This window comes from Lepisosteus platostomus, chromosome 10, assembly GCF_059453375.1.
Source record: "Lepisosteus platostomus isolate fLepPlt1 chromosome 10, fLepPlt1.hap1, whole genome shotgun sequence".
Classification (NCBI taxonomy): domain Eukaryota; kingdom Metazoa; phylum Chordata; class Actinopteri; order Semionotiformes; family Lepisosteidae; genus Lepisosteus; species Lepisosteus platostomus.
Genome location: NC_142620.1, coordinates 25,750,453 through 25,770,992, shown reverse-complemented (window position 1 = coordinate 25,770,992; position 20,540 = coordinate 25,750,453). Strand labels below are relative to the sequence as shown.

At 38.4% G+C, this 20,540-nt stretch overlaps 1 protein-coding gene across 11 annotated transcripts in view; it reads right to left on the bottom strand.

Annotated features, from left to right (window-relative positions):
• The window catches only part of LOC148653629 (gephyrin), a 502,682-nt gene that overhangs the window by 81,867 nt on the left and 400,275 nt on the right, over nucleotides 1-20,540 (bottom strand). The window lies entirely within an intron of this gene.

The window sequence follows — 20,540 nt, the reverse complement described above, 5'->3', positions numbered from 1 at the left end:
ACGTGATTCCATATTATATTCCCTATTAATCAAATTCTGAAAGTATGCTTTGTTTACTCCGATAACGAGCGTATTCGCAGAAAAGGTTAAAATTATCACTTTTCACAAAGTATATAAACATACAGTAATATGGTCAGAAGGAGCACGTAAAAACGTTTCCAAAATAACCACATGTAAGACTTTGATGCTTAAAATGTTTAGGGAGAAATGGCATACTGGTGTGTATATTTTTCTTTAAACTACCAATACCAGCAATATACAGTTTAAATAATATGTTTATGTTCCTAAATTAATATAATTTATGAGCATGTGAAAGGCATGGTGAATCGGAGATTCTCAACGAAAAGCTGTGGTGTTACTTTATGTCAATGGAAAAATAATATTTTCGTTTACAAAGAAGGTTACAAAGAACGTGGACCAGGGTAATACTTTGAGTTTACAGCTTGTCCAAGGCCATTCATTATTAATACTATTAGTAATATCTTCGGTAAAGACTTTGATGCATAAAATATTTCTGCATAATTAAAATATTTATGATAAAGGTAGGTTGTGTACTTTTGCCCAACTGAGCAATCTTGCTTTCATAAAATATACCAACTTTTTAATGTATCATGATTAACATGCTGTAATACACAGTTTAAATTTAAAAGCTCAACTGCTGTACATGAGAGGTTAAGCTTTATTAGCTCCTCCTGGCGGTTTTACAAGGTGATTCCGGATACTATTAACAATTTAATTGACATATGGTAATTTGTGATATGATTCAAAATGACGCGTTATACCGCGTTGTGATGCGACACGCCCACCGTGTTATACCGCAGCGTACCCCGCTTGTTTTGAATGGCTGCATCTGTAATATCTAGGAAACATGTGCCAAAAGCAAAGTCTTACAAGTGTATCAACTTTCAGTCTTGCACTTTCCAAAAAGACTAATCCAAAAAACATCTGCCAACTTTGTTTCTAGTCCCAACAGTCCTATAAAACTACTATATTCACAAAGATTAAATCACCAATCAGAAATTTCTGCCACATTATAAAAAAGCTTTTCTGAATGTTTTTATATCTAATTTGAATCTACTTGTGCTTTTTGTCTTAATAATAATGTACAAATAATTATTGATATGTTATGCCATGTTTCTGGAACACTTCTAACACCAAACACTAAGTACAGTACAAGAAAGACAAAACAATTACTAGTACTATGGTCAGGTTTGGAAACTTGGACATATTTTTCACATTATCACTGCAAATAAAAACCACACTTTTGGTTGTATTTCAAAATGAACATGCTTGTGTGACACTGTACAGCAGTGAAAAGGGATGGCCAAGTCCTGCCTGCAGACCATGCCAAGCTCTGATCACAGCTCTGATCTCTCTTTATCCACCATGTCCTAACTGATGGAAGGGGCTAAAATGCAAATATTATAATGTGTATTATAATGATGGGGTATAAGATGATGCACACTGTAGCCACTACAAAAATCAGATGAAGATGCAATATATTTCCTGTACAGTTAGGAGGAACTGAGTCACCAAGGGAGAAACACAGAGCAACAGAGGTTTTTGTAAGGCTACATGTTTATAGGATGTTTAAAACATAGCCTTGATGTGCTGTAGAACAGCCCCACATATACAGTACATATATTTTGTTTACAAAAGGGATCCCTTTATAACACTACCTTTGAATCTTCCAAACACAACCCTTAGGTCTCTATCATGTATATCAGAGACCACTTTAATTTATATTTGTACACAAGCAAGGGGAAGGAGTAAACAGCAACATCTGTGTGTCTATCCTACAGACCTGAGCAGCAGAATAAACAGAGTGTGAAACAGTATCAGCTGTGGAGAGCAGCGAACAGAAAGCTTGAGTTGTTAGCTACTAGCATAGAGCTACAGCCGAGCCAAGTGAGTAAGCCATATCTGATTTGGTGCTGAACAATAACTGTGTAAAATATTCCTCATTCTAGTTTGCATATTTTTATTATTTTTCTAAACAGCTAAGGTTACTCTGTATTTTTACCCTTTTTTATTTCTAAAAAATGCAAAAGTGAGTTTCGTGTTTTTCAGAAAATGTTAGAAAAGCAAATGAAACATATAAACTGAAGTAAAAAGAAGAAGAAGCTGAAGAAGACGCAACAGCAGAAGCAGAAGAATTTATGTGGCTAAGGTTGTGCAGGTTGTCATTACTATAATTTGCAGCCCAGTTCTGTGCACTACATAATTTCTTTGGTTAAATAGGTGGGAGGAATTATATGTATTCCAATTAAAGCTTATTCAAACACAAATGGTTTATAACCAATGCTACCTTTTCAGTTTTATAGGACACCATAGATGCAACCGTGCAATAATTACAGAAGGAGAAAATAATATATTATTTAATTCATTATTTAATTCATTTCTGCAGTGATGCCTGCTGCACATTGATCTTTTGCCACAGAGACTGTAGAACAGGGAAGAGGGGTCTGTAATGCAGCCTCCTTTAAAACAGTCAGTAGCAAACAGAGCATATGGAAAAACAATAATAATAATAATTGCTTACACTTATATAGCACTTTTCTGGACACTCCACTCAAAGCGCTTTAATGGGGTCTCCCTTCCACCACCACCAATGTGCAGCATCCACCTGGATGATGCGACGGCAGCCATAGTGCACCAGAATGCTCACCACACAATACAGCTATCAGTGGGGAGGAGAGTAGAGTAATGAAGCCAATTCATAGTGGGGGATTATTAGGAGGCCATGATTGATAAGGGCCAATGGGAAACTTGGCCAGGACACCGGGGTTACACCCCTACTCTTTTCGAGAGACGCCCTGGGATTTTTAATGACCACAGAGAGTCAGGACCTCGGTTTTACATCTCATCCGAAGGATGGCGCCTGTTTACAGTATAGTGTCCCTGTCACTATACTGGGGCATTAGGACCCACATGGACCGCAGGGTGAGCACCCCCTGCTGGCCCCACTAACACCTCTTCCAGCAGCAACCTTAGTTTTTCCCAGGAGGTCTCCCATCCAGGTACTGACCAGGCTCACACCTGCTTAGCTTCAGTGGGTTGCGTGTTGTTGAGTTGCAGGGTGATATGGCTGCTGGTTGAAAAATGAGTAATTTCACTTGTTTTGCTACAGTATGTTCATCAGAACTGTTGAAGACTTTCTATTTAGTTGCATTATTCTCATGGCTTTTGCATTTTCTAGTTTTAGTTCGTGGTCTTGCAATAAAAGCATTCATTTTCTTTGGGGTGATTCCAGAAAACATCGCCTCAAATAATTTTGGGCAGGATATGAAATACTGTACCTATCAACAGTAAGACACATGGGTTTCCCCTTATTCTTAAATGCACAGCGGTGTTATAAAAGCTTTTATGAGGACTGCCCATGGTCTCACAATAACTCGCAATAACGCTCAACTGAAATTGGGCTAACATTTAGCACAAAGCCTTGTGCTAAGAAGAAGGCAAAAATTAAAATACTGCTGACCAAACCTGCTAAAAAAAAAGAAATGTGTTGATTAAATTTAAGCACTCATGAGCTGAAGACCACAAACATCATAGCCAACCATTTAACTGAAATTTGCGGCAAGATCCAAATTTAAAAGGTTACAATTAAGCACTCAAACAAATCATTAACAAGCTTCACATCAGCCTTGCTCCTGTGCTGGCTCTGATTGATAAGAATATCATTAAAGCTTCCAATCAGGCCACCACTGAGTTGTGTTCTTAATAATGGGTCTTCCTGATCTATCTCTTTAGGTTATGCCCAGCCCAATGAATGGTAGGATGAAACAAACAAGTAAAATGAATACAAATAGCCATGGAAGGAGAAGAAGATGGGGGAGAGAGCTGGGGGGTATGGAAAAGACAGAAGAGGCTGTGTTGGAAGTTTTGTAAAGAAGTTTTTAAACATATTTACTTTGAGGGACCCGACTCTACTAGCAACTCCTTTAATTTCATCCGGTCGTCTACTTTGCTACAATGGGGGGAAATGGCAGAAGACAGAAGAATAGAGAATAAAGAGGTGAACTTTAAGATTATTAACAATATTGAGATACAGAAAAAGAATAGACATACACACATTGTTCAGACCAGCAGGGGATTTCTGCAGTATCCCCATGCTAGTGATGGGTGACTGCTGCAGCGAAACATTCTTAAAGGGCTGGCCTGTCAGAAGATAAAGCAGAATAAGGAAACACAACCGTTCACACCAGAAATACCTTTAGTTAAAAAATGGGGTCTTTATTTTCATTGTGGGCAAACTCCCCACTCCTTAGTAAATGAGATACAGTACATGTGCAATTTGCCCACTAGAAAAATTAGGTCTTGATATTGAGCTGACTTTTCAGCAATGCCTCTGTATTTTATGCCAACTATTAACTAGCAACAAAGATGTCAATTAATGTCGGTATTTTGGCGAGAGCCAAAATTCAACAATGTATATGGTAGCTTCCTCATTTAGCAAGCTTAATTTTACATTTTGAGAAATATCAAATTTTGAAATATTGTATATGGAAACCATGTCGACCGTCACGGACATACATTATTTAATCCCCAAGACTTTAATAATCCTTGTTACCATAACACCGGTATAACACCAGTAAACATAACTTTTTTTTCCAAATGGGAATTTTCTTCCAACCAAGAAAGACAAATGTATGGACTGAGTTCTTAAGGTCACCATAATTAATTCAAAGGGAGAACATCTGCTTACTGTGTGCCCATTGATAAGGTGTGGAATGTGCAAGCAGTGGTAAAGAGCTAATTGTGGAAAAATAAAACAGAGAATGTTGCTGCTTAAAACTGATGTGGCTATATAACTGCTAAACTAGATTTTGAACTGAATTCAGGCAGATACTTACTGGGAAAAAAAACAAAAAACTACAATTAAAATAATAACAACCTTTAATAACCAGTGAACAGAGATTTGACCAGCTTATGCACTGTCTTTAAATATAAGACAGCTTATGCATGGTTTTACATATCCATTCAACCTTTCTACAATAAATAAATGTATAATGTTTTAAAGACTGAATCTGACTTTACTGGACCAATAATAATCTACACCACAATCTAGAAAAGAGAAAGAAAATGAAATAGCCTTTGAAAGGCCTTTAATAGTGTCTTTAAAAGACACAGGTACAGTAGTTATGGAAATTTTAAATTTCCATAACTACTGTACAGTACCTGTCTCCACAAGAAAGATAATGGAATGATCATGCATTACAGTTCTTGTGTTTCTGTTAGCATCCTTTAAAATATCCATAATAGGATTCAACATGTTGTTCCAGTAAATTATTTTCAAAACACTGCAGAAAAAGCTGAGATTTGTGTAATGTTCTTCTTTAACCTTCTCAATCAGCTGTGATTAATCTGATGGCTATGGCCTCTCTTAAAGGAGTGTCTACAGCACCACTGGTGATGGTGATGCATCTTAATTGGACTTGGTGCAAGTTAAATGACCCAAAACACAATATTACATAGTTACTTTCATCTGTTTTAATGTCCCTTTTATTTCCTTTCTGGCACTTGAAAACTAATCTTCACCATGCTTCATCTTCAGGGAGAATGCATTATGTTGATTTAGACAATAAAAAATAAGATTGAATTAGGACATGACCTGTGTCAAGTGAGAGTTTAGTTGTACTATGGCAATTTCTCTACGGTGAGTTTTGTGAATAATGTCTATATCAGTCTGGGATATTTTCTTGCAATCACACATTATTACATTCTACTGAATCAAGGACCCTCCCTAAAAGTTTCACTGTACATTTCCTTTTTATGGTAACATGCATTGGGAGACACAGAACCTAAGGAAGAATTGAAATAAAGTTTTTCTGGATACTGAATGCAAGGCCCTTTTTGTTCAGCAAGATTAAAAATGATATGAATCACCCAACAGTAAAATGCACTTATGTATGGAAACACCGGCTCTGACACAGATTCACGACTGTTCTGTTTTTCCATAGAATTTCTCACGATTGCTCTGATACAGATGCAGCCATTCAAAATGCACGGTACAAACCCGTACCGCACACAACTACCCACAAGCCACCGCAGTCTACCGCGTTAAGTGATTGGCTGGCCAAAATGACCGACAGGGGCACTCGTGGTGCATTGGTCAGTAGTGAAAAGATTTAATCATTTCATCTCTTTACTGTGCACATTTTAATCCGCTTAGTATTGAATATTTATATGGAATTTTACCACTGAAGGGAAATTTTAGTAGCTGAGCATAAATAGAAGAGAAGCATAACACATCTGAAGGTCATAAACTATATTAATTTAGGAACATAAACATATTACTGTATGTAAACTGTACTGTATATGGCTGGTCTTGGTAGTTTAAAGAAAAAATACACACCAGTCTTCCATTTCTCCCTAAACATTTTAAGCATCAAAGTTTTATGAAACAGTCCCCAAATATGCGATTGCTGTATAGAATGAATTTTAATTAAAAAAAAATATTTAACACGAAAATTAAGCTGTTTACATTCCTCCGCCTGACAATACAGTCACTCGTTGCTACGCAACGCAGAAACACAGCCACAGGTAACTAGCAAAGAGAGGACATTAGCTAGCTAATATGATAAAGGAATAAATTATTTTTTTTATTTCTTTTGCACATTTATTTGAACATTTGCATCGATTGTACAAGCACTTGCAGTTCGTCTGCATTTTCTTTTATGCTCTGGGCGTTCTCCCTGTCTGGCGCCGGTCTTTGTCTTCTAGGATATAATGCCGGCGTTTTGTGTTAAAATTGGGTTTCCAATAACGCTGCAGCAAACTCTTGTTTTTATGTCCACTATAACGGACAATCTCCCTTGCTTTTAACCGAGCGTTTCATAATTTGCTAAAATGAAAATGTGACAGAATTCTGGGGTGTCCCTATACCAGAGATTACGGTAGGCTTCAGAATAGTGACACCATCTGACACCCCTGATTGGAGAAAAAAAAAACTTGCTGATCTGTTCTACATAGCAGGAAGAAAAAAGCATATGCTGCTTCTATTAGAAACGCGTAAGTTTAATTAGGAAGTAAAAACCTTACAGCGTACACAGATTTTCGAAACTGATCAGGAGGAAGAAAAATCACCCATGTGTCGCGCATAAAAAGTGGTTATTAACTATCGAAACCTGTTTAATTTATTTTATTTTTATTTAGATTAAGAGTTCCCATCACCCCCATTTCCATTTAAATCGCAACCCGTGTTTAATTAAATATTTTTATTGATTCACAATCTGGCAATGCAACGTAAATCGTTATCTTTGTCTTCTGTATAATAATGTTCACCTCTCTGTCCAGCAAATTAATAATAAACTTTATTTTCATTGTCTCCGCTTTAATGGTACCCCCGTCGCGGATTGTACTTCATTGCATTGATTTAAAGTTGATTTAAAGACAGATTGTCTTTAAATCAACTGTTGTCAGAATATCCCCACCTCCAAACAAGAACAAAATTGCAATGATTTTATTAACTGGCTGTTTCAGTAACTTAAAGTATATATTTAAAGTAATAATTTAACAATATATGTAAATTTTTAAAGATATGTTTATGTAGTGAATGTCTGTAGATTGTATCTTATTTTTAGTTTTTGTTTTGTTTCACATTAATTTTATAAGGGAATCTTGATTAAAATACTTTTATTTTTTCACAATCTGGTAATGCCAGACAGAATTCACATTCGCTGCAGCCAAATGGCCTTGCAGATCAGAAAATCAAGGAACAAAACAATTATTGCACCCGGCGCCTCAATGGAATCGCATTAACATGCTAATGCATTGGTGTAACACTCTGTGTCTACAGTACATTGTGAACAAACCGGTTTCACAGGTATTTTCAACCCCCAGCCACTGTTGTTTCATCGGTTGTTATCCTGTAAAGCGCTTTGAGGAGCCACCTTAAAAGGCGCTATATAAAATAAAGTTTATTATTATTATTATTAATATTGATCATATTTTTCCTCCCAGAACTTGTAAATTGTTGTTGTTATTGTTGTTGTTATCCTGTAAAGCGCTTTGAGAAGCATACTGTCCAGCTTGTCAGGTGCATTCTCTTGTAAAATAATAAATAGAGCTTTGGGCTTATTAGTGCTCCACTTACAGCAACCCAATGTAAATACATTTTGTCTCCAAATCCACCACCACTTGTATGAATCATAGCCCTGCCAAATGATGCAAATTCCGCTGCAGTGGTTGTGTGCAGATATTATTCAGTATGGCTTCTCCATGTTCAAGTAAACACTGTTCTGTAAAAAAAGCCATCTTTAAAGGCGCTATATAAAATAAAGTTTATTATTATTATTAATATTGATGATATTCTTCCTCCCAGGACTTGTAAAATTGCTGTTGTTATTGTTGTTATCCTGTAAAGCGCTTTGAGAAGCATACTGTCCAGCATATTGTATTTCATTACACTTTAACAGATCGTCTTATAATCACTTGTTGTTAGAATATCCCCCAAAAGGATATTCCCCCCAAGAGGATATAGATGATTTCCCCCAAGAAGTATCGAGGTAACAGTGAAACGGGCGTACAGTCTGGGGAGATCGCCCGTTTTTTATGTAAATAGTGGTTCCACATCCCTTGGATCCTCGGATGGACAGTGAACGGCTGATGATGTCTGACTCAGAGAAGCGCCGGTTCCCCCAGCAGCCGAGTGACCCCCTAAAGTGCCTTTTGGGGGCGAGCAGCAGCCGCCAGGGGCGGGGACGACCCCTCAGCACCGCCAGTGGCCACAGCCCTTATCAGGGCTACCCCACGGTGACCTACTCAGCGGTAGGCGGTAGGTGTGGCAGGAAGGAGACGCCAGACCAGCGGGGTCCAGCCCGCCACCCCTGCTCCAGCCTGCGCTGGTGAGACTGAGCCGTTATAATGGGGAGATCAAATGGCAAATGTTTGAGGCCCAGTTCCAGATGGCGGCCTGGGCAAACAGCTGGTCTCAGGTGGAGATGGTGGGCCACCTCGCCGCTGTCCTGGGGGAGAAGCCCTGCCAGGCGTTGCTGGATGTACCAGGGGACCAGCGGTACAACTACCCGGCATTGGCGTCGGCCCTCCGGAGGCGTTTTGGCAGGAGAGGGGAGGCGCCAGGACTGCTGCGGGCAAGGTTGGCCCAACGCTGCTGCCTAGCGGGAGAGCCACTGGGTCCAGTTGCCGCAGACGTGGCCTACTTAGCCCGCCAGGGTTACCCTACTCTCCCGGAGGAGGCCCAGCAGGAGATAGCGCTCCAGGCGTTCCTCTGGGCCCTGGTGCCAACTGAGGTGCAGCGCCACGTGATGCTGGCCGCGCCGGTCCTCTTGGAGCAAGCCCTGGCTCTGGCTGCGCAGGCTGATGCCGTATTCGAGGAGACCGGTGAGCACCAATGGAGGAGCACACGGGGAATCAGATGGGGAGGAGGAGATGGCCACCGCTATGGGGAGAGGGGGCAGGCGCTGGATCCCCGAGGACTCCGGAGGCCGTTGAAACGGGAGCGGGGTGGCCTAAAGGGCGACGCTACCCCTGCTCTGGAAAGCCAGAAAGAGTGCTTCACCCCGCCTGTTGTGGGAAGGGTTGGCCACAGCCGGGGCTAATTTCTTCCCTGCCTCATCGAGGGCAGACCCTGCCAGGCCCACGTCAACACCGGTTTGACCATCATCCTGCTGCAGCCTGGTGTCCTGCCGAGGCAGCCGGACCCCCAGAGTGCTCACCGTGCACTTTGGGGCTGCAAGGGTGAAACACCCCTTCTACCTTGGCCAAGTCCGCGAGGAGTGTATCCTGGGGTTGGACTGGTTGCAGCAAATGGGTGGTTGCCTTGACTTGGGCGTGAGGGACGGGGTGCTGTGCCGGAGATGGCGGGTGCCCTCCAGCGGCGAGGTCAGGTGGCAGTTTCCCCAGTCCCGGCAGTTTTCTGAGTCCAACATCATCGGCCGTTCACTGTCCATCCTCCCGCTTCTGACACCAATGTAATGAATTTGGGTTCGTTGAGGACGAACACAGAGACTCAGACTTGTGGAGTTCAAAACTGCGCTTTATTTCTTCTCCGTCACCACCCGCCAGCAGCACTCCCGCACCCAGACGAGAGAGAGACACAAGACAAGCCCACCAAGAGTGCGGGCCCAAGAGAGACAGAGAGAGAGAGAGACACCAAGGGGTGGGGAACCAGGGAACTATTTACATGGAAAACGGGCGATCTCCCCAGACTGTACGCCCGTTTCACTGTTACCTGGATACCTCTTGGGGGATATCCTCTATATCCTCTTGGGGGGAATATCCTCTTAGGGGATATTCTAACAACAAGTGATTATAAGACTATCTGTCAAAGTGCAATGAAATACAATATGCTGGACAGTATGCTTCTCAAATTGGTTTATGGGATAACAACAATAACAACAACAATTTTACAAGTCCTGGGAGGAAGAATATAATCAATATTAATAATAATAATAATAAACTTTATATAGCGCCTTTAAAGGTGGCTTTTTAAAAAAAAACTTGTTTTAAATGCATTTGCATTTGCACACAGAGCAGTGTTTAGCAGTGACATGGAGATGCCACACTGAATAATTCCTGCACACAACCATTGCAGCAGAATTTGCATCGTTTGGCGGGGCAAGGATTCATACAAGTGGTGGTGGATTTGGAGACAAAATGTATTTAGATTGGGTTGTTGTAAGTGGAACACTAATAAGCCCAAAGCTCTATTTATTATTTTACAAGAGAATGCACCTGACAAGCTGGACAGTATGCTTCTCAAAGCGCTTTACAGGATAACAACAACAATAGCAACAACAATTGACAAGTTCTGGGAGGAAAAATATGATCAATATGAATAATAATAATAATAAACTTTATTTTGTAAATCGCCTTTAAAGGTGACTCCTCAAAGCGCTTTACAGGATAACAACCGATGAAACAACAGTGGCTAGGGGTTGAAAATACCTGTGAAACCGGTTGGTTCACAAACAGTGTACTGTAGACACAGAGACTCAGTAGCAATAGCAATTATCAATATCAAAATAGCAATATTATGGAGACACAATTGACTTTAAAAAAAAAACTTTTTTTTGAAAGCTGGTTTTTGTTGACAGCTTGACACAAGTTTATCAGTGAAAAGACCACGGGCATTCTTCCTCCCCCCTACATTCCCAGAGTAGAACAGAATTTATTATTAGCACAATTTATTACAGTGCTAAATTTAATATTATTGATTACTAATAGTTTATGCTAACACATAGCTTTCTTAACGCGAGAGGTACTACCGTAAGTAAGTACTGTACAGTAAGTACTTACTGTACTGTACTTAAGTACTACTACTGTAAGCAAAAAAAGGGGTTTTGGAGGGGGGTAGAGGTGTCTTTCGCTGGAAGACTTGCCCCTTCTACTTTGAAAATACCTGTGAAACCGTTTTAATTAGTCACAGCCAGCACTCCCGCAGAGAGTGAAAACCGCGCAGCGCCAGGCGAATGCACATTCATATGTTGGGCTTTTGGGCTCGGGTGGATTTCCGCCCTACAGTTCAACCTGCGGTACCGCTGTGTACTGTACATACAGTATGAACATGTGTTATTTTGAAATATAAAAAATGTCAATATACTGTAGGAGAAATTGAGTATTGGTGTGTATTTTTTCTTTAAAATACTAATAATAGCAACATACAGTTTACATAATATGTTTATGTTCCTTAATTAATATAGTTTATGACCTTCGTTGTGCTCCTCTGCATTTTATGCTTAGCTACTAAAATTTCCCTTTAGTGGTAAAATTCCATATAAATATTCAATACTAAGTAGATTAAAATGTGTCACATTAACATTGGAATGTTTTTTTTACAAGTGTCAAAAGAAGCGATACACAACCTGTCTCATCTATAACTCTTCAGTTTACAGAGAAATTCCGTCAGAGCCTCACAACATTGTCCAATAATACTCTTCTCATGTCTAATTTTTAGTTAAACAGGATTTGAGCTACAGACCATAACAGACCAAAAAACAGAATCCACCTGCGATTCGGGTGTTAACAAAACATTTTTACAAAGAAAGTGAAATACAGTAATACTACCAGCTATATAGATACATAGATTTAGATATTTAGATCCTTAAATTAATATAATTATTAATTTATTTAGATACGTGATTACATATTCTCGATTATAAAACAGATAATTCCGGTCCTGGAATCTGGCTGGCTGACACCCTTCTGAAGCGGTACCATAATCTTTGGTATACGGACGCCCCAGAAATTTGACTTTTTACTGTGTGATAAATTTTAAAGAGTACTTCTTAGCGTAGATAAGAAAGCGTAGATAAAAAAGCTTGGATTCTAATGTATCTGATACAAGTATCTTTTAATACAGTCTTTGTACAGTCTGAGGATCCTTGTGATATTTTGAGCTCTGGTTGAATGATAAGTGTCGCAGTTTAAATAATTTTCGTTGTTAGAAATTATGAAACGCTCTGTTAAAAGCAAGGGAGCTTTTATGTCTGTTATACTAAAAGAAAATGCCAGACGAACTAGGGATTGGACAGTTTTTCAGTGCTTGTACAATTGATGGAAATGTTCGAATAAATGTGATAAAGAAATAAACAAAAAAAGTAATTTATTCCTTTATCCTATTGGCTAGCTAATGTCCCGTCCTTGTTAGTTAAATCAACTAAATGCTGCGGTGTTACTTTTTGTTGAAAAAATAAACTCTTTTCATTTAAAATGACGGTTACAAATAATGTGGACCAGAGTAATACTTTAGGTTTACAGCTTACTATTAGTAATATCTTTGGTAAAGGCTTTGATGCATAAAATATTTCTGCATAATTAAAATATTTATGATAAAGGTAGGTTGTGTACTTGTGCCCAACTGAGCAATCTTGCTTTCATAAAATATACCAACTTTTTAATGACTGATTATTAACGTGCTGTGATACACAGTTTAAATTTAAAAGCTCAAATGCTGTACATGAGAGGTTAAGCTTTATTGGCTTCTCCTGGTGGTTTTACAAGGTGATTCCGGATACTTTCTGGTATGACGTCAAATGACGCAATACACCGCGTGATACTGCATTTTGATCCAACACGTCCACCGCGGTGTACCGCGAAATACCCCACCCGTTTTGAATGGCTGCATCTGTATATTCAAATTGATCTATTATTGAGAACAACTGCAGTCCTTGTGTGTGTGTGTGCCCTATGTGACTTTAAAGTACAAAATATAATTATAATCTCATTTATTTTCTGATGAGGATGTATCACTAAGCACTGTGGCTGTTTGATTATCCAATTGTACATCCAGAGTATTTATTAATATAAAGAATGAGTTTACTAAGCAGAAATTTTCTAGAAGTCCAGATCACTATTAAAGCTGTCCTTGTGGTCATCAACAACCTAAAATAAGTTCTGGGATCAGGGAATTACACATTAATGTAACTTCCACTGAGACAAACTCACAGTCATTTGCACAAGTACTTTTTCTGCAGAACTATCTTTTTTAAAGCTACTCTTATTCTGTAAGGCTTGCAATGCTGATTACATGCTGACAACTCACCCACATCATCTAGTATATTAGCATTGTACCAAAGTCCAGGGAGAAGTTACTTTCTTGCAACACATGTTTTTTATCAAACAAATTCCCCCAACTGATTTAGAAGGGTTAATAAGTGAGTCACAAATCTGAGTTATACTGATAATTATTTTTTTGCATGATACACGTAGCAAGCACCTTCTGAGCTACAAATGGAATATTTTGTAACTGCAGCTTTGTCGTTGATGTAGTGTGAACTGTACCACCTTTAATACAGTATATGGAGAACTACTGAATAACTTGCTTAATGTAATACAGGGGGAAGTTGAAAGACATCCTCTATCATGGCCTTAACCTACAACACAGAAACAAGTTTAAGAAGAATCAGATGATCAAATTTCTGTAACTAAAAAGTAGGGTGGAATAAAAGTTATTTAAAAGTTACTTCAAATTTGAAATGATGTACTTTCTATTTAAAATGGAGTATGGGCTTAGAGCTGAGGCTATCGCTTCCTTTGGACCATGCCTGTTGCAAAGCATCAGTACTTGAAGTTGTTCTGTACATAGAAAAAATTAGTACACTGAGGGGTGTTCAGAACCCCAGACATAGTTTTAATGTTTCTTTTTAACAGTTAATCTTTTCAAGTGCTGTCAAATAGCACATTCCACTTTTCATAAGAGAATAACTCTGCAAGGAAAATCAAACATTTTGACATTGCTAGAACTAGAAGTTCACCTCGATAAAAAAAGAAGCAGACTGTGCTAAGCATGAGCATGAGATGGCCCCAAGTTTAGATTTTTATTGATTGTTAATATGTAAAGACTATACACAAGATAGTCCAACAAGTCTTGGAAGAATTAAATATTTAGAAATCTAATTATTATCCTTAACCTGTAGTTTTATTTTTCCGTATCTAATAAAATCACAAGCTGTGGCCACATTTGGTGCCAGAACATATTTTCCCATTTTTTTCCATTTTTTTACAATTAGGAGACCATCTTATGAACTGTACATAGATAACTTTTAGTCCAGGAAGGCTTTTCATTTCAGCATACTCTGACACTTTGATAAGATAACAGAAGGTTTGATATGCCTTTTTTACAAATTAAACTGTGTATTCTTTAAAGTTTGTATAAATACCTTACATCTCCATATTATTGAATGAAAATGTTTAATTGTAATGGATCCTGAATTTACATTAAATTATACTGTCATGATTCACAGCCTGCAACATCTCAGCAGACTTACTAAACCGAATTATAAGCCACTCAAAATTTATCTTCCTGGTATTTAATTAATTCAATTTTTTATGCAGCCATGTCGAAAATTACATGGTGTTTGATCTCGATCCTCATATGGATTTCAATTCCCAATTCTTATTCAACTTGGCTCTTTAGTATTCAACTAAAACCACACTAGGAAAGACAACAGCTTCCACATAAAGGAAGATATCTTAGCCAAAAGCAGCCTTTGGATCATCAATTCAGATAGGAACTCCTGGACACATAACTTCATTCCATTGGTGCTTCCCTATCACCCTAACACCCTTTCTATTCCTCGGACCATCAATAACAACTTCCCCATCTTACAGGATGACACTTCCATTGGTACCCTTTCCTGACCGTCCCATCATCTCATATCGCCAACCACTTAATCTGCACAACTTTCTTATTCACAGCCTCCTTAACTGCCCACACCATCCACACTAGGTACCTTTCCCTGCAACAGAACATGTTGCATCACCTACTAATGTATATCTAATACACCACACAATTAAGACCCCTCTGTACAATTCTAGGTCACTCAGATTACATCATATATTTCAAGCAACCTCATTTACTGCATCCCTGTCAGAAAATGCCCAGCCATTTATGCTGGTAAGAGAAAGTAGATTTTCAGACTGTTTAAGGGAACATGTCTTGATCAAACATCTCTCCAAACTGATAGTTCCTCATTTTACCTAAAATAGCTACGATCTTTCTGACCTTTCTGTTTGTGTCCTCACAGAGGAGTTTTGGAACTGCTATTGCAGACATCCAAAACCAAAATTATCCCGAAACTTGGATCATACCTTCCTCCTTCTCTCATGACTTCTAAATGCTCTCTACTCCTATGCTGCTTCCCAAACCTTCTTAGCTAGTGTCTTCTCCTAAGCCTTATTTTCTCTATGTCTTAGGTAAAGAATGAACCCATACATGTTCCTTTGCAGCCCATGCATGCTAACATAGCAATCTACTCAAACAGCTTCCACATAAAATTCAGAAAGCCCTAACCAATATTAAAATCGCTTCCAGTCAAATGTGCTTGCTCCTTGGGGGATGCTAGCCAAAGACAAATGAGAACAGAGCTAAGATTTCAAAAAGTGTGCAGGGGTAGACTTCCACACTTGAGTGCATTAAAATCACAAGACAGAGACAGGGCTCTAAAAAAGTAAGTGCAAACCTGTCAGTAGTTGAGGCAAGAGCAAGGTTACACTTTCTACACCGGAGGGCCACAACATTGCTAGAGAAGGAGCCGTAGATAAGCAGATCTAGGGGCTGTTTCAGATCTGGCAATTCTAGAGTTACTGCCTCTAGACTAACCAAACTTGGTAGTGTGTTGCAGTATCCTATACCATAGAATATATATTATTTATTTATGGATTGCCCTTTTGTTCATTATTTGATCAGATTCTGTTGAGAGTACAGCATCAAAAATTCTGAGGGTTTAAGCACCTGGCCTGACCCAAGTTCCTAAATGCCACTATGACAACTGTGGATGCAGACTGTTCACTTCATTAGCTATGTAATGAAAGGATGTTTTTGTCTAGGAGTCACCACTTCAGCACTTCATAGCAACTACCAGAGGCTTCGTAATTGCTTTTTCACTCAAGAGAAAATTATTATATTGTCATGTGTGTTTATGTGTAACAGTGTATAAATTACCCTCTTTTAAGTATTTCCTACACAGGATACTCTTACAGATTGAAGTCAATGACATCAAGAAAGATTGCCCTTTACAACCTAGTTAAACTTCACACCAAACCAATCCATGTAATGCTCACTAGGTTCTGTGAGGGCTGACAGTGCTAGGCCAGCCTCTGATCCTGAGGGAGCAAGATACCAAGCAAAGCTGGGAGACTAAGTGAGTCCCACAACCATTTAGCAGTCATAGATTTGCTTTTACTCATTCACATTGAGCCTAATCTAAACATCCCATTGGAGCCTAATCACATAGTCTGTTGTGATTGCTAAGACAGGATATGTTGTAGTTTTCCTCTTGCTTTTTAATTCAGAACTAATGACCACGCACCCAGTTGCTGAAAAGACTGAGATTTAGCCTTAAAATGCAATAAACACAATGAACATTAAAGACTACTCCGCACTCTCAATGGCTTTTCACTCTCAACACACCTTTAAAAACTTAAATTTACAAATAAGAAGAGCACATTCTGCCCATCTGCTGTAGCTAATGTGGGTGCTACTACCTGATGAATCTGAAGATCTCATTCAGCCATTAGACCTATCCAATTTATCCATTTATCTGTTAGACCTATCCGACTTTTACAATGTGTTTAACTCCATTTAAATAATGAATCAGTGAATCTCATTACACTTTTTACCAATCTGTGATAACACCATGAATTGAGACTGTGAACTTTGCTAAAGGGATCACAATTAAACAAAACAAACACCGCAGATGGGCTTTGATAAAGAAAATAACGCAGATGACTAAATGTAGTCTATTAATCTTCATCAAAGTAAATCTTCTTAAGAAATGCATTCAGGATTTTTTTTTTTAATATTTTAATCTTAATAACACACCTAAACATCTATATTTTGATGGAGAAGTAGAAGATTAATTCCTTTCTCAAACTTATAATATTTAACTTCCATGAAACTCATTATCTAAAGGATGTTCCTGTTACTGTTTTCTTCACATCATCATCTCATAACTTCATCATTTTCAGGCAACAAGCTGGGAATAAACATTTCTAGAGACAATAACAGAGAAATAACAGAGAAAAATCTTTACAGACTTGTAAGTTATAGAATAATAGTACATTTGCCGCCTTTGAATCACAAAGAGTTATGCAAATCGCAATACATTTTCAAAATAAATATTTGTTCTTTTTTAGTAATCAGTTGTATGCTTTCCAATCACTCTGCATTCTGATTTAGACAACTTCCATAAAAAATCCCCAAAATTCAGTCAAGTCAGAATAGGATAAAGATTCAGTCTTTTCTTGTCTTAAATATAAGTCTTAACTAAAAGGTACTGCTATTGTTAAGACCTTCTTAAAAACATCCTAGAAAGTAGTGACGAGTTTAAAGATGTCATATACCACAGGAATCTCATACTTCACCACATTCCAAACTCATGAATTATGCTATTTAACATACCCCATGCACTTCTTAAACAAATACAAGTAATCTCACAATAAAAAATAAAAAAGAAACAGTATTAAGACATACACTTCTAATTTTCAAGTGATGATACTACAATTTATTTTGATGAGAGACTGACATTCCTTAAACCATCCAGGAATTATTTGGTGGACAAAACATAACAAAAGTTACTGTGTGTATAGAGAAATACAGGGAATGGAGAATTTTGCTTATACTTTAAGTAAACAGAAACCATCAAAACCTTAACATTTTTTTAAAATCCAAAATTATTTAAATGTCTATTATTGCAATATAATATGCGCAAGATTTATCATTAATGAATATTATTTCCACATTAGAAAGAAATATAAGTTTAATTTTGTGCTACTTTCCCCTTGGTAATCTGATTAATTATTTTACCCTTGTAAAAACACACACTGCAGATGGGCTTTGATGAAGAGAATAATGCTCAATATTGCATTATGCAGCACAATGGTCTCAATATTGCATATCAAAATATTCAGTAGGAATCTGACTTAAAACCCAACATATAAAAGTACAAAAGTAAACTAAGATCAATAATAGTTTTAAGCAAAAAGATTTATAATTCTGTAACAAAATATCAGCTGTATCTTAATTTCAAAATAAATTCTTTGAAACGGAAATCAATTATTTGAACTGTCTCCTTTTGTTCATAATATGGTCAGAACTGCACAAGTGCCTGTTATCATACTTACAGCCCTCTTGATTCAGCTGAGCCTGTTTTGTGGTAGAATTCTGGCTACAGATTCAAGCTACAAGCCAATTATCCAGGACCAACGAATCATGCTCTATGGTCCTTGTGGCAGTTTACATTAAATGCAGTCCATAATAAATGGGACCATTTTATCAATTTTTTTCTACGACAGTATCGCAAGCTGTTTCAATCAGTTACAATCACTGTTACCATTTACACATGAGTTGCTCCACTGTACTTGTAATGTCAGCCTTTTGCCTTCCCCAACAGATCAAATTTCATTACAAAAGACAGTTTTCAGAATGGCAATTAGGCCCACAGGTAGTGAGAGAGCAGTAAATCCCTGAGATGAGCGGGAGTCGTCGAGCAAGAAAAGTTAGTCTCTTTCAGAACAAGCAGGATGTCAGAAAGTGAAGGGCTGGCCTGTGGTTCTTGGTGGTGATGGAGAAACAGTCACTTTATAACTTTACATATGATATCCGCGAAGGGCTCAAATCTGGCTGCAGCCAGAACTCTCAAGTCTTGTGCCTGCCACACTGTGGATTGCCCATTTAATCTAAGCCCAATGCTTGCAGTCTGTCATGCATTCTTAATCTTTTACACTGGCTAGTGTTAGAATCACAGTGGAGGAGTACTGTACATGCGTGCCCTGCCCTGACTGACAAAATAACAACACTTTTTTATAAACTATTTCTATTTTGCAGTTGCAAAATACAACAAGCACATAAAAATGAAGAAATTACTTACCATGGTTATCTTGATTCTGAAATGGATTAACTCTCCCACGCACACACTAACACACACACAGACACTCTGAGAGAGAGAGAGGAAGAGAGGGAGAGTGAAGGAGGGAGGGAGGGAGAGAGAGAGGAGGGGGCGAGCAAGCATCACCAGGAGCTAATTTTGGAATATGCTGCACAGATCTGAATCATGCATCAATGGAATCTACATGTGTGTATATGTGTGGAAGCCTTTACAAAAAAAAGAAATGTAATTGCTTTAATTGCTTAAATCCCACAATGCCACTGCCAATCAGACCAAAAGCAACCCTAACCCAAAGAAAACATTGTTGAGATTTTGTTACATCAAAGAGAATTAAACAGACCTGAGACTGGGAAGCTGGGAGTTCTAGGGACAATGTGCTCCCAATGCCTCTGTAGAAGTGAGAACACATCCCTCATGCTAGAGTGGTTGTAGCCTATTGGTACTTCAGTGGAGCAGAGAGAGTCTGTCCTGGAAATACTACCACCAACAAGCACATGCTCTCATAGAAGCACTGGACAGTGGGCTTACTTATGCTAAAAAAACACACAAAATACCTTCATATTCAGTGCACCTAGCAGATGGCATATACTGTATACTTAGTGATGCCTTTTCCTACTATTAGCACAGAGCTGCAGCTAAAGGAGGAATGAGCAAATGGAGCTCACATCTGTTTTATATCTAGGTCCATTGCCTCTACAGAGAAGTCAAGGAAACAGAAAAACTGCAACTTGGATCAGTTGAGATCCAGAGCCGAGTCCTCCCCCCATTGCATGGGTACTGTTGGGTCTTTAGTGATGTCCAAGAGCTACCTTGGCAGAAGCTGGGCTGAAGTGTTAAAAATATGGATTATGGAAGAGTAACAATTAGGGTGTAGGATTTCTGTACGATATTAAACAGTATATGGCAAAAAACAAGGTATGAGCTTAAAATGGGCAAAAAAGATTCTTTAGATGGGCCTTTTTAAAAAAAAATGATCAGCTTCTTCAGTTGACATGATATAAAGTAGTCTAAACAAAATGTTCCTGAAACAACCATAAAAGGATAACTGATATATTGTAAGGCTCCAAAGCCACCGGAGTTCTCTATATGAAAACACCTTGAAATGCAGACAGCATGGGTGCGAGTAAATTACATTGGTCTACATCCCCAAATCACTCCACAGCTGCTGGATTTGTTTTTCTTTCAAAA